Raw genomic sequence first — 13,349 nt, forward strand, 5'->3', positions numbered from 1 at the left:
ATCTGATTCATTTCGGATATGCCTGCCATGCTCTGCTCCTGCTGAACGACCCCCGGATCAGGAAAACTACAGCAAATGTGTCAGAATTATTTTTCCCCTCTATCAGAGCTTTATTCAGTAGATACCACGGGTATCTACTGGGTCCCTAACCCTCAGTGGGGTTTGGCCCTACCTAGGGGGCTGACTGCAGAGAGTGAAACGTGCAGTTCGTATTTTTGAAATTAATGAGGCATTCACATGTGAAATGGGTGGCTGGTTTTTGGCAGTGCTGAGCATCTACAACTACTACCACATCCACTCAGAGCATGTTGGCATGAAGCACTCTGGAAAATTAGGCCATGTTTCTCCAGTGCAAGAGGCTTGTTGATGTGTGGGATATCAAATGTGTAAAATTATTTGCACTTTGCTTCTTAATAACAATAAAAGGATGAGTCATAATTACTTTCTGGGAACATTAAAATCCTAGACACAATGCTTCTTGTATCGTACAGTGAGTCCGTGCAGCACAGTGTATTAAATGCTCTTCTTTATTACAGAATAGTGATGTCTAATAACTCCCGAGCTCGAGTTTCACCGCAGTATTTATAATTCGCATGCATAATAACATTTTTTCCATTTAACAGCCCGGGGCAGACGCCGCACCATGTTACATAGCACTGGTGCAAATAACGAGATGGGATGATGTCATTTGGTAGCGTTCCTCCTAAGCGATCTAAAAATATTCCCTCTCCCACCTTTCATTACAGCCTTCTCCCTTCTGCCTGATGCTTTTGCACCAGTTTCCATGGTAACAGCTTCTTTTGTAGCCCGGGCTGTGAGGGGAAGGATTCATGCAGATGTTGTCATTGATCCAACACCTTGCGGCAGCTTTTATGGCGCATTGTCTTCTTGTTTCCTGCCCTCGTGTCTCCCTTCCACCCAGTGAGAATGGCTCCGGACTCTTTCTCCTGCCCGCTGCCTTTGATCTGGAGGAAGGGAAGGGTAAAAGTATTGATTAGATTTTATTATGAACCCTAATCCTTCTCCAGGCACTTTCTGAAAGCTTAAAATAATGCGCCGTGGAGCCTGCCACAGGTTTCCTCGTCCAGTTGTTAAAATGGGTGCCTCATACAGAAATACGAGAGGGATCAAGAGTGTTAAGCGTTGGGAAATCCTAATTAAAACCTCTCTCTGACAGGGCATGGAAAACTTCTGCTTCATACAGAGCTGCTGCTGTTTTACTGCTTGCATAGCCTGATCAGAGCTTTTTTTTTTTTTTTCCCTTTTCTTTCCCCTGTTTTTTTTCCCCCGCTAAGCGCCTGGGGAAGTTTCCACATTTTGGCTGCGTTCATTGTTCAGCTTCTCCCCACCCATGCTTGTCGTTAAGGCTTGGCTTTAAGGAAAAGGGAGGGACACGGCAGAGCTTGTGCTGGAAAAGCTGCAGCATGGGTTGCTTGCAGACATGAAACGCAGCAGCTGTAAGAAAAAGCAGGGAACAAGGAAATGTGCTTAATCACCCATTGTCTGCAGTTGTTTTGCATTCTTCCCCTATCACTCGGTGCTGAAGCTGGATGCTATTCTCTCGATTGTATGAACCTGACAGACCGATCCTAACGATCGTGTAACTGAAGACCTGGGCTTTTGCATCTGCATTATTTATTCACCTACAGCAGGAACTCTTCTATATTTAGCATATGATGTCAGTGGGTTGTTTGCATCCTTAGAAAATTGGCAGGAAGCCACGTCTCACATGTTATATGAAATCACTGATAAATGCTTCTTTTCACTGAAAGAAAAACAGCTTAGTAAATGCAGCTCTTTGCTGCTTTCATCCTCTCCCTCCCCGCCACGCTCCCTTCCACTTCTGGGATTTGCCTCCCCATGGCCGAGCTCAGCAGCATCTGTGAAGTGGAAATGAGCGCACAGGACCGCAGCAAGGGGAGGCTGTCGGTGAGCTCAAAAAGCCGCTGCCCTCCCAAGCCCCCCTTTGCCTCTCCCCACCCTCCCAAATCCTGGAGCTCGGCCAAAGCCCTGGTGAATCAGGCGGAAGGGAAAAAAGGGAGCGAGGGAGAGCCGCTGTGCGGCAGAGGCTTTGCGGGGACGCTGGTATTCCTGGTATGTAATTAGTTTCAGTTGTTTTTAGCAGGCAGGGAGCAGGGGGACAGGGAGTGCTCCCACGCTGGCTGCGCAGTGCAAAAATGGCACCCTGACAGATGCTATCACTTATCTGCCCTGAACGCGTCTTTGAAGCAAGCGTCCGGCAAAAAAAAATACCTTCCATTCGCGCTTTCGCAAGGGAAAGGCAGCCTGCACGCTTTTCTGGTGCTGCTGTGAAACCAAAGGTCATGCAAAAATAGCTAGTTTTATGCATAAAAAATAGCTTCTGGTGCCGGCGCTTCAGCTGCTGCTGCCTGGCAGGGCTCCACCGAATTTCCATGGGCCGGTTCACGCCAGCTGCAGGCCTGATCCTGGATCCGGCCGTGGGGTGAGTCAGGGGAGTAAACCAGCTCCACGCAGCCCACGCTGCCAGGGGCATGGCCGTGCTGTGGGTGCAGGGCTGGCTTTCCAAACCCAGCAGGTGCCAGGGGTCACGGCGTGTCTGTGCCCTCCATGGCAGCACCAATAGGGCCATTTCCCTGCCATGGTTTAGCACAACAGCTGCGCCAGCAGTCCCAGCAATAACCATGAAGGTGTGGGCAGAGCTCGGGCAGGGAGCAGGCTGAAATGGAGGCTGGCATATCCCAAGCTCTGCTAAACAACAGCGTTGCACACACACCGGCCGCAGCTGCTTTGCTGGCTGTGTCATGCCACGAGGAGGGGAGGGAGTCTTTAAGGAAAAGCAGGAGGGGGGAGACCGTAGCCTTGCTGCAGAACCGTGAGGCTGCAAATGAATGACTTCGCCTGTTCATTAAACAAGCCCATTCAAGCTTCCGCTCCACAGCCATTTGCTTGATGGGTTTGAACAATAATGAACTAGGAGGAAAAACCTGCCCCTGAGAAATTCAGGCTGTTCCAGCAAATGGGATCAAGTAAAGTTGGTAGTATCATGTGGCCTGCTAGTGTTCAGAAATGACATCCATGTATCCCAAGCTTATTCAAAACAGCATTTTGCTTTGTTTTTGGTGAACAGGGCGACCCACAGGTTAAGCATCAGAGAGACATTTGGGAGGAATTAAACAGGGAAAGGTGAGGACAGAGCACAAAAGGAAATTTTTTCAAGAGCCTTAGCATAAAACATCCTTCTATAAAGGAGCATGTGAGACAAGGTTTCAGATGAGACAGTTGTCCTCCCTGGAGAAACATCATGAAGTCGTTACAGAAAAACTCATTAAAGAATAAAGCCAGCCAATGCCACAAGATGACGGTATCTCAGTAGTCCCAGATGTTTGCTACTCTGGGAAAAGGGAGGAAAGACTACTCCCCAAATTCGCCCTGTGTCAGCAGGGTACTCGAGGAAACTCAGAGTGAGCTTGTAAAACAAAGAACAACACTGCTCATATAGGCAGCTGCTATAAACAGCTAGCTGCTATCTCAAAACACCAAGTGAGTCCAGGTGGCCAGCGCCACATGGGCACCAGTTTTGCTTCACACCTCTCATTATTTTGAGAGGTGTTCTCATGGAGGTTCTCATTTTGGTGCAGCAGTCTGTTGTGGTGTAAATCCCAACTGTGACTTCAGTATCATTTAGCGGCTGAGGAAATGGAGTGAGGGAAGGCTGAACTCACAGCAGGTCAGGTGAGCATGGACACCATCGGGTGGCTCTAGGCAGCAGGAAGCCCACTGAGCGGGGACTGAATTAGGAAAGCTGCGATTATTTTTCCCCTCCAGGGAAACCTTGGAGATAACCTGTGAAGCTTTGCTCACGAGCAGAGGTGATGGAGGTGGTATTCAGTGGACGCATCCTCTGTATCCTCCCTGCAGCTCCCTGCAGCATGAAACTGCTGCCTCCGGGCTGACAACTGCAGAAGAGGCATGTTATACTTGCCCCTTCAGACTGGAGAATTTAAGGGCCATTCAGCAGAATATCTAGCCCTAAAAGTGCAATCAATTAGTTTTGGTGCTGTTGAATTGCTATACTAAAGCAAGAGAGAGAAAACGATAGGATGTCAGCAGCAGAGCCGGGAGGTTAAGCCAGATGTGCTGAGTCTCTCTCCAGGGCCAAACCACACTGTGCACCCTCCTCTTTGGCCCCAGCAGTCACATCTCATGGGCTGCTCATCGCGATCAGTAACAGGGCTGTTCTGCTCTAGGGGGTCAATAACACTTTTCGCATATTTTCACGTATTGTCTTAACACAGCAATAACCTGTTTTTTTACTAGTCTAACAAAAGACAAGCTGCTCTCTGATTTTTTCATTATCTAGTATTTTGCTTCATGTGAATCTACATAGCTACATATACAATACCTACATATGCCCAAAGTCCCTAAACGCAAAGCATTTAATAAGAAATAAGCCATTAGTGACCCTCCATTCTCTCACATCCAGAACAATTTCCATCTGAAATCCTGACAACAATGGGGTGATTCAAAGCTCACATATGTTTCGTGAAGATGTTCTGAGAACATCCAGTCAGATGGATTTCACAAGTGGTCCCTGTTTGCCATCAGACAAATATGATATATACTAGATTCACCTTTAACCATAAAGCACTCGACTGAGGCTTCATCAAAGAAAGTATGCTTTTCATCATGCTTTTTACTGGCAACAGAGCTGTGCCCAGAAGCTCTTTGTGCTAAGCCTTTTTCTTGTAAATACTTACAGGCTTATTGCTCATCCCCCTTCATTGAGGACATGGTGGGGACTCACTAAGGGGACACTTCCAACACAGTTGTGGTGGGGCCAGTGGGGTGCCTTTTTATGTTGGGCTGGGGAAGAGAAACAGATTACTTTCCCCATACTGTGTTTTTGGAGCTCAGCCTTAATTGCAAATGTGATGCCCTTCAGCATAATCAGTTATTCTCTTGTTCCGTGTTCTTCTAAGTGCCTGATTGACCTTCACTGTCCCTCCAGTTCTTTGTCTCGCCTGGCAATAGATAAGATAAAACTTGTCAATGTGTTGGAGAGCTCTAGCAGATCTTTCTCATGTGCATTAAGTTGTAGTTGTTCCCTGACACTGTGTTGCCCACTTGTCCAGCTTTGGCTGCGATTGATGGAAGCTAGCAGAAGTTGTTTAAGCAGAAATGGCAGCCCTGTGACAAGGGAAAAGATGGGGTCAGCTTTGGCTCGCCAGTATGAGAACTGCAGTGATGAAGCAGAGTCACTCCCTGGGTCTTTTCCATGTATGTCAGGACACATTTTGTGTCCCATCCCCTATTTCTTGTCTACTGGGGAACAGAAAAAGATTTACTGGGATCTGTCAGGATTGTCTTCCCCTTCTTCTCCCTCTTCCTTTCAGCTTCATCTCATCTGCCCTCTCTACTCTTTCTTGACCTTGTCCTTTTCACACCTCTTTGTTAGCTCTCTTCTAATAAAGACCTCAAAACCCATCTCAAACCCCTTTTCACATTGATCATGGTCTGAAGGCGGTATTTGCAGAATCATTTTCTGTTCCCTCTGCTTTCTTGCTCAATCCCTTTTATTGTCTTGTCTCTCTAGAGATACTTCTTCAGGTCAAGGACTGCCCTGTGTTTCAGATCTGTAAAGTGCCTTGCAAAATGCAGGTCTGCCTGGCCCCCTTGCACAGTAAAACAAGGAAACCTCACATGCATCTAGATCCACCATAAAACTCCAGAGACGTATGCTCTGTATTAAATTTGCCTTTCTGACAAGTGGGCTGGGCTAGTCCCATTGGCCAGCCCTGTTGGGATCATGGGACCCCATGGCTCTTGAGTGTCTGGACTATGGGAACTGAAGCCAGAGGGAACATCCTCACTTTGCAGCCTGAAGTCTCCTAATGGCAATGGACTTTATTCCCTGGTGGCGAGGTGAAGCAAGGTGTTTGTGGAGTGCCTTGTGACTGCTTGGCAGGCATCTGTCCTCCCTGCTGCCAACGAGGGTTGGAATTAGGTGTTCATTTCTGGGATTGTCTGATGGGATCCCCTTCAAAACACAACAGACAGGCTGGACTCCTGGAAGCAACTGGAGGAAAACATCTTTTGGTTGGTTCATCCGCAAACTGAACCTAAAGGCCTAGGCGGCGCAATGTGGAAGGGGGAGATGTGACAGGGGTGCCTGGGTCCTTGCAGCTGACGGGCCTTGTCAGTGCATCCCCCCAGCCTCTGGGGAGGAGCCCAAGGGGAAGGCAGACGACCAAAGGCGGCTGGCAGGGCAAGGCAGGCAGGGGCCAGGAGCCCCAGGCAGCAGTGAGGGGTGGAAGGAGTGCCTTCATGCAGAGGATTAATTGTTCCTCTGTGCTGTTTCCTGACTCTTAGAGAAGATCCTTATAGCCTGAAGTGGAAAGAGTGATGCAGTGTTGGGGGAGCCACTACCTAATTTCCTCCTGGCTGTACTATGTGCCGCCTACAGCTGGTGGGGTGAGGCTTCCGCGAACCAGCAGCTCCCATGATAGCAGGTCGTCTGGCTCACAGCGAGTGGGCACAGCGAGGGAGTGAACCTCTGGCCGCTTTGCTGCTCTCCCAGGTTTTTAATTGGGAAAGCTGCTCATTCTGTGCTTTCAGGGTGGGTGGAGGGGGCTGGAGCTCTCCTGCCATGAGTGACTCTGGCCTCATGTTGTACACAGCTCCCTCAGCTCTTATGGTGCCATAAGAGTACAGGCTACCAGGCAGAAGTAAATCCATTGACTGCCTGGTGGGGGGGCTTTGGGTGGGAAGCTGTGGTCCCGTGAGCAGTGGCAGCTTCTTGCCCTAGTCATGCTGCCTCAGTCAGCCTGTTCTGCAACCTGTGCTGCGCTCAGCCAGGAAATCATGGTGGAGGAGACAGGAAAGGTGCCAGCGGCAAGGGTGGCACAGCAGGAGGGTGTGAGGCAGCCCGTGTTCGTAGCCTCCTGCAGGCTCCCCAGCAGCGTGGGCAAGGCCGAGCCCAGTCACGCTGGCAGCCATGTGCAAGTGGCCGCCCTCAAGCCCCAGGCTGTGGCAGGTTGACACCTGCCATCACCTCCTCACACCGTGCCCTTGGCCCGGCTCCTGGGATCAGATATCCCAGCCCTGTGTGGCTGTGACTCCCACTGCCTTGGGTCAGAGGTTGGCTGGAGAGACCCAGCCGTGGCTCCGGGCTGTGGCCTGACACAGGTGACTCACAGCTCCCTGGCTCCGTGCACACGACGGGCCAGGTCTGGACTTCTCCTGCTCCAACCCCAGGAGCAATCCTTCCCACTGGGCTGAGCCAGCAGACATGTGAGGGGTGGCCATCCGTAGGGGGAAGCCAGTGAGTGTGTTTGCCATGATTCCCCTCTAGCTGGGTGGGCACCAAAATAAAAACAAACAAAAAAGCGCTCTTTTTCTACTCGTTTAACTCTGTTCCTGCATGTCAACTGCAGAACCAGCTGTGAGAGAAACCGGCTGCACGGGGGCCATAAACATTGCAGTGCATGTGTGTCTGTCTTTGTAAGAGCCCATTGCAGCAGAGCTTGCTTGCTCTTGCCGTGACTGAACTGTTTCCCTCAAGGGTCTGGTCAGCATCAGATGTGCACATGTGCAACATCCATTTAAAGCCATAGCAAACACATGCGCATGTTTTGTGTGGTGACAGGGCTCCCAACCCACTCAAAAATGCATTTTAAACGGGCTTGGAGGATTCGTGTTGTCATTAAATTTCAAGGAACAAGGCCCACTCCCTCACTCCCATGCCCAGGGGACCTGGCGATGTGCAAGCGCCAGGGCCCAGACCCCCGGCCGCCTCCACGGGACGGAGAAACACGACCCCGGCACTTTCTCGCTGGGCGCAGACTTCCTGCTGCAGCCCTCCCCTCCCTCCCGGCTCCTGCGCCGAGGCAAAGGAAATGTGCTTAGCCCTTACTTTCTCACACATGTTTCAGATGTGCAGGGGTGTGATTGTAAACAATGTCATCAGCCGTGCCAGAGCTGTCTGCTCCTACCGCGCTCTGTTCCCAGCACCCCAGGGGTTCCAGTAATAGGGCGTAAAGCAAACAAAGCAAAACAGTAATCTGCTGTTCCAATTGCATTTTTGTTTTTAGAAAATGTTAATGATAGGTTATGTGATTACCCTAGGTTTGGCTCCACTTACTCTTTATTAAGCACATCTGGTATTTAGTAACAGTGTAAGTAGCAGGAGTTTTTCTGGCACACAAATAAGATTATCCAACGTTGCCATGCAGCATGGAAACTCCTCAGGGAAGCCAGCGAGCTGTGCGGAGATACAAGACTTTCTTGTCGGCCGGGCAGCCGGCCAGAATAGCTAAAAAATGTGGATTGGCATGGAGCTGTTGCCACGCAAACACTTCTGGAAATTTCTGTGTTGGGGCCTGCCAAATCTTTATATGTAACATGAGTTTCTGTCTTCCTCAGCAGCCCGTCCTGAGCCCGAGCTCTCCTGTGCGCTTTAAAAAGGAAAAAAGAACAATCCAACGCAATACTTCGGTCCTGTTTCCAGAGCGCCACTGCCAAGCTAACAATTTCACTGAATTAGGGGGAATTTCCTCAAACATTCGCTTGAGCTACATTAAGTGTAACATGTGGGAGACAACTGTGTTTCCTGGAGAAGAAAGGAAAGCTGTCTCACTCAGTGGAGACTGCCTAACGTCTAGCAGGAGAAAAACAACCAGCCATGACAAGAAAATGTTTTTTAAAACTTGGCACAGGAATAGGATTTTATTTATTTTGAACGCCTTTTCCAGTCTGGCCAACGTAGCGTGTGGAGGGAGGGGTGGCGGAGGGAAGCCGGTGTTTCAGCTAGGGCCCGCGGCTCGGAGTCAGGAGGTCTGGGCTCTATTTCTGGCTCTGCCGCGGCCCCTTCCTGTGAGGCTCAGGTGAAGCCCTCAGAGGTGAGTCCCTCGGAGCCTGAGCTCCTCCGCAGGTTTAATGAAGGCAGTGTTTGCCAATTTCATACATGTTTGTGTGCGCGTAGGCTGTGTGTCCAAAATTACTAATCCTTGAGCTTTCGTAAGGAAAGGACCGGGAAGGATATGGAGCAGAAACGCAAACGTTCATCTGCTGCTCCACTGTGCTTGGCTCCTGCCAAGGCGCTGGCCTTGGGAGCTTTCAACTTGGTTGCTCGGCATCTGGGGATCTTTGTGGGTGTTCCTTACAAACCCCGGTCAGCTTTGACTATCCCACCCTAACAATGGGACACATGTATTTATACCACAGCCTTGTTGACTTAGTGATGGTGCCCTTGGGAAGGAGTTAGCCCAGCTAGTTTCTAGCCTTTTTTTTTTTTTTTTTTTTTTTTTTTCCGTGAAGAGAGCATTCCGCAAGGAAGCTGGCCATGAGCATAGGGGTTTTATCACAGATAGTTAAAAGCACACTGTGCACAATTTTGGCACGGCCAGTGATCAGCACCAGCACTTCGTCTCTGTGTGGCTCTCCTGTCCATGGGTCAGCTCTCAGCACGGTTGGGAAGTCCCTGGGTGAAGCCCATGAAAAGAGTACAAAAACACCCCACCAGGCACTGGCTGGTGGCTCTGCTGTCCTCAGCGGTGAACTTCTGATGCAACTTCCAGCCACAGGAAAGAGCATCTCATCCAAAGGGCGGACTCGCCTCCAAGCTGCATACCAGCATAACTGGAAGAGGGGATCTGGCTCTACTGCTGCATGCCTGCGACCAGAGCAACCATTCCCACCTCCAGGATGGGCAAAGGCAGGGGCAACCAGCAGCACTTTGTCTGGGCGGCACCGACAGCGCTCTTTGGGAAAGCAGGAGAGGATTAACAACAGTGACAAAACAACCATAGCTGTCTAAAGGAGAAACTGATAAGCTGGGGATTTTCCTGTCTGCTGACCCACCCTTTGATAAGCACAACTAATAACCTCCCCGTGAGTTAGTAGAGATTCTTTTCAGCCTTGTCTCTTGTCTGTAAGCATCCCTCCCATGGCTGTGGCTCCTGTGGCTGTAGTGACATCCGTAGCTGTGAGGGATATCTTGCCAGGTCACTGATGAGTAAGGACAGAGAATGTTTGCAGAACAGTGAGGTGAAAGGGGATGAGAATAATCCACAGTGTACGTAAGGAAAGGATTGCAAAAATCTAAAAGGGGAGGAGGAAGATGCAAGACTTGGAGGGAGAGAAGTGAATATCCTCAGGGAGGCAAAGGCTAAAGAAAATAAAACACCAGGCAGGGAGAACTGGGTTGGAGAGAAGAGCAAGGGAGAACTGAGAAGCTGGAGCAAAGAAATTGAGGAGGATGGTGGCCAGGAATGAGTGGGAATGGCCAGGGAGAAAAGAGAGAAGTAGGTAAAACCACTGCGAATAGAAAAGGAGCGTGACAATGAGCAGGAGAAGACAAGTCTTTTGAGAAGAGGGAATGTGAACCAAGAGAGGAAAGAATGATATGAAGATTTAAAAAAATAATAGTAATAGAAAAATAAAAGAAAGAAAGAGAGAGAGGTGGAAAGAGGACAAATAAGAGAGACATGGGAGAAAGCAGGTGAAACAAAGAGACTCATGCTGCTCTTCAGTTAATGAAGTTTCTTCTTTATGGTTCAATATTGTGTTGCAATTTCCCAAGAGGCATTTTGTTTCTGTGTCTCTTTTGACTACTTCTGGGTGATTATTCTGGGTTCCATGACAAAGTAATTATAAGAAAAGGAAGAGAAAATAGCCTAAAAATCACCAGAATGTGTCACAAGGCTTTGTCTGAAGGACTGCTCCCTTCAGAGAGAATTGTTTCTAGAAAATAGTTCAGATGCTGACACCCCCCGCGTGCATGTGGCTGGCCTCGATGTTGCCTGGGCAAGCTTTTGGGGCTCAAAGATTTCTGAGCCCTCCCACCCACTTCGCTTTAAATGACTCTGTTCTGCTTGGGAGGGATGATGAGGAAGGGAGGATCCCAGCAGAGTCCTCTTGCCAGAATGCCTCAGAATCCCAAAGCTGGCTCTGATCCTGCAAGACTTGACCAATATTTGTTGAAAGTGGAGCAACTCACAGCTCAGGGTGGCTTGGCTCCACACACCGCTCAATGGGAAGTCAGAAAAACAGGAGTGGGCAGTGATTTCTGTTCTCATCTGACCCTTCTTTTCTTTCCATGCTTTGCTTATATTAACTCAGTGTCTTTCATTTACTTACTGAAGTGAGACATAAACATTTTAAATTCAGAAGTTAGATGGGCCTGGCAATTGCTGCATCACTAAGAAACCTGAAACCCTGGAGTAAACATCAAAAGAGAGCCTTTTTTTTCTGGAATTATATAATCCCTGCTATGCATCTGGGAATTGGATGATTTCTTACAGTAAAGGGGCAGGGCAGTTTGGTTAATATAAGCAAGGCATGTAACTGCACTGCACGTCTTAAACGGCGGTTCCGTGGAACAGCAAATCTGGCATAAAGTGCCCCGTGCTGGACCAGAACATCGCAGCTATGCGCTGCCAAGCACTGAGCTAGCACAAACTTACAGCACTGGTTCAAATATGTTTGACAAATCCTGGCAGACATCATACCGAATCAGGTAACGGCTGTCCTCCAGTCAGCACAAAACTGGCATGAATACCACATTGTGTGCTCTGGCTAATTCAACAGAAACAGAATTGTGTGCTTAGGCCAGATCTGGATCCAGTGTGCACAAGGAGGGGCTCCTGCAGTGCCAAAATCTCCTATTAATGAAGTTGGAAGCAGAGCCATATGCATTAGCTGCATGCTCTGAATTCTTAGGAGTGGCAGCAGTTCATGGCAGGGGGCTTTTTCAGAACAATCATAAAAGGCCATATTTTTTTTTCCTGGGGTGACAAAATCATTTTCTTTGTTTCCAATAATCTTAGCATTTGCAAATAGTGGACCAGTCCTTTTGTTTGCTGCACTCGTTTATTGCAGCTTGTACTCTCAGCACAGCCAGCGTTAGAATGACCAGTTCCTCTGCTCTCCATCACTGTCATATTGTCAAATGCAGTTATGCTGCTCTGTTTAAAGATGCTGACCAAGCACCATGTTGGCTGCATTGCCGTGAAAGTAGTTTGCCATACATGAATTGTCACTTAAAATGAAAGATTTATCTCATTGAAGATAGAAGGAAGTAACTTGGTGGATCAAAACACTCCCCTTGTTTTGTCTTAATGTACATATCCTAGCGATGAGCCAGAATGGCCCTTGGTATTTTCTTGTTAAAGTTTCATGACCAAATTGAAAAAAAAGCTTGGAATGATTTCTCTACCTCTGGGGAAAATCATAGACTCTCAACATTATGCTTAACCATCCCTGCTAGAGATGATTTATTCCTGGAGCTCATAAAGCATTCTTGAAAGAGTAAAATTTTTGCCTTGTGACTGCAGCATATTGCAGCAAGTGTCGGGCACTTTCAAAACAATTTCCTGAGAGGATGTGAAAGGTAGATTGAGATCCAAGGGGACACATTTTTCTCCTTTCTCATGCTCCCAACTCTCCTTCCCTGTTGTGTAGGAAATGCAGTGCAGAACAGAAATCTCAGTAGACTTAGAGGAATACTTTTCCTCATTTTAAAAAGGAAAGCAAGTCTCAAAAATTGAAGCTAAACCCGGGTAACGGTAATACCACTTGGCACTTACATGCAGGTTTTCATCTTCTAGCCACTTTACATTAAGTAATGAATCCTCAGGACTCCCCTGTGGAGTAGGTGGCTGAGTATTATTAGCCCCCTTCTGCAAATGGAAAACTGAGGCGGAGATGTTAAGTACCTTGCCTAAAGCCACCGAGAGATTCTGTTGTAGAGACAGGATCAGAGGTTAGGAGTTTTTGTGCTTTCAATTCCCATATCTATTGTGTCACTTAAGTACACAGCCATAATTGAATATCGTAATGACCCAGGGGTGGAGTGATTCCAGCTGGTCAGATCTGTGCACGGCTCCTCTGATGGCCAGAGACTCAGCCGTACAGTTGCACGGAGCAGGATGGAGCAAGATGACCTAACATGTAGTATGAAGAAGTGTCATTTTCTTTGGCTTCCCCAAGCATATCATTGGGTAATGGTCACTAGGCTGGTTCTCAGCTAGCTCTGCATCAAGCTGTGGCTTCATTTCAAGCGACAAGGCTAAATATTTTCCTCACTGGGTGTTTTCACTGTAAGAAATGCACCTTTAGATGGAGATGCCACTGGTAAGACCAAGGCTAGTGTGTCTTTACTTTTGCATGGAGCAAAAGTTGTAGTGGAGCATACAACTCCCTTTCTGGCTAATTCACTGTTGAGCAGGAGTGCGAAACCAAACCCAGACCCAGTGCTCTGGGCTAAAGCAGATTCTTCACTAGCTTTAGAATTAGTACTTGTGTGCTTTGTGGTCCTCACGTTACACATTCAGATGAGCCTGGGTGTCCATCCAGCAGAGCATGTGGGC

The 13,349-nt window shown here is 48.4% G+C and overlaps 2 long non-coding RNA genes across 3 annotated transcripts; one reads left to right on the top strand and one right to left on the bottom strand.

The window, feature by feature from the left end:
* Positions 1–392: 392 nt before the first annotated feature.
* On the bottom strand, positions 393–2,658 carry LOC118164479. Of its 2 annotated transcripts, XR_004749519.1 has the most exons (3): positions 1,981–2,658; positions 1,497–1,765; positions 393–965 (listed from the first exon to the last, which is right to left on the bottom strand). It is a non-coding gene; the product is annotated as an uncharacterized LOC118164479 (long non-coding RNA). The 2 variants fall into 2 exon arrangements; XR_004749518.1 differs by lacking the exon at positions 1,981–2,658 and having other exon boundaries at positions 1,497–1,956.
* A 5,765-nt stretch (positions 2,659–8,423) lies between these two features.
* Positions 8,424–10,393, top strand: LOC118165275. The gene is made up of 2 exons (XR_004749959.1): positions 8,424–8,879; positions 9,298–10,393. It is a non-coding gene; the product is annotated as an uncharacterized LOC118165275 (long non-coding RNA).
* The last annotated feature ends 2,956 nt before the right edge of the window (positions 10,394–13,349 follow it).

Source organism: Oxyura jamaicensis, chromosome 3 (genome assembly GCF_011077185.1).
Source record: "Oxyura jamaicensis isolate SHBP4307 breed ruddy duck chromosome 3, BPBGC_Ojam_1.0, whole genome shotgun sequence".
Lineage (NCBI taxonomy): Eukaryota > Metazoa > Chordata > Aves > Anseriformes > Anatidae > Oxyura > Oxyura jamaicensis.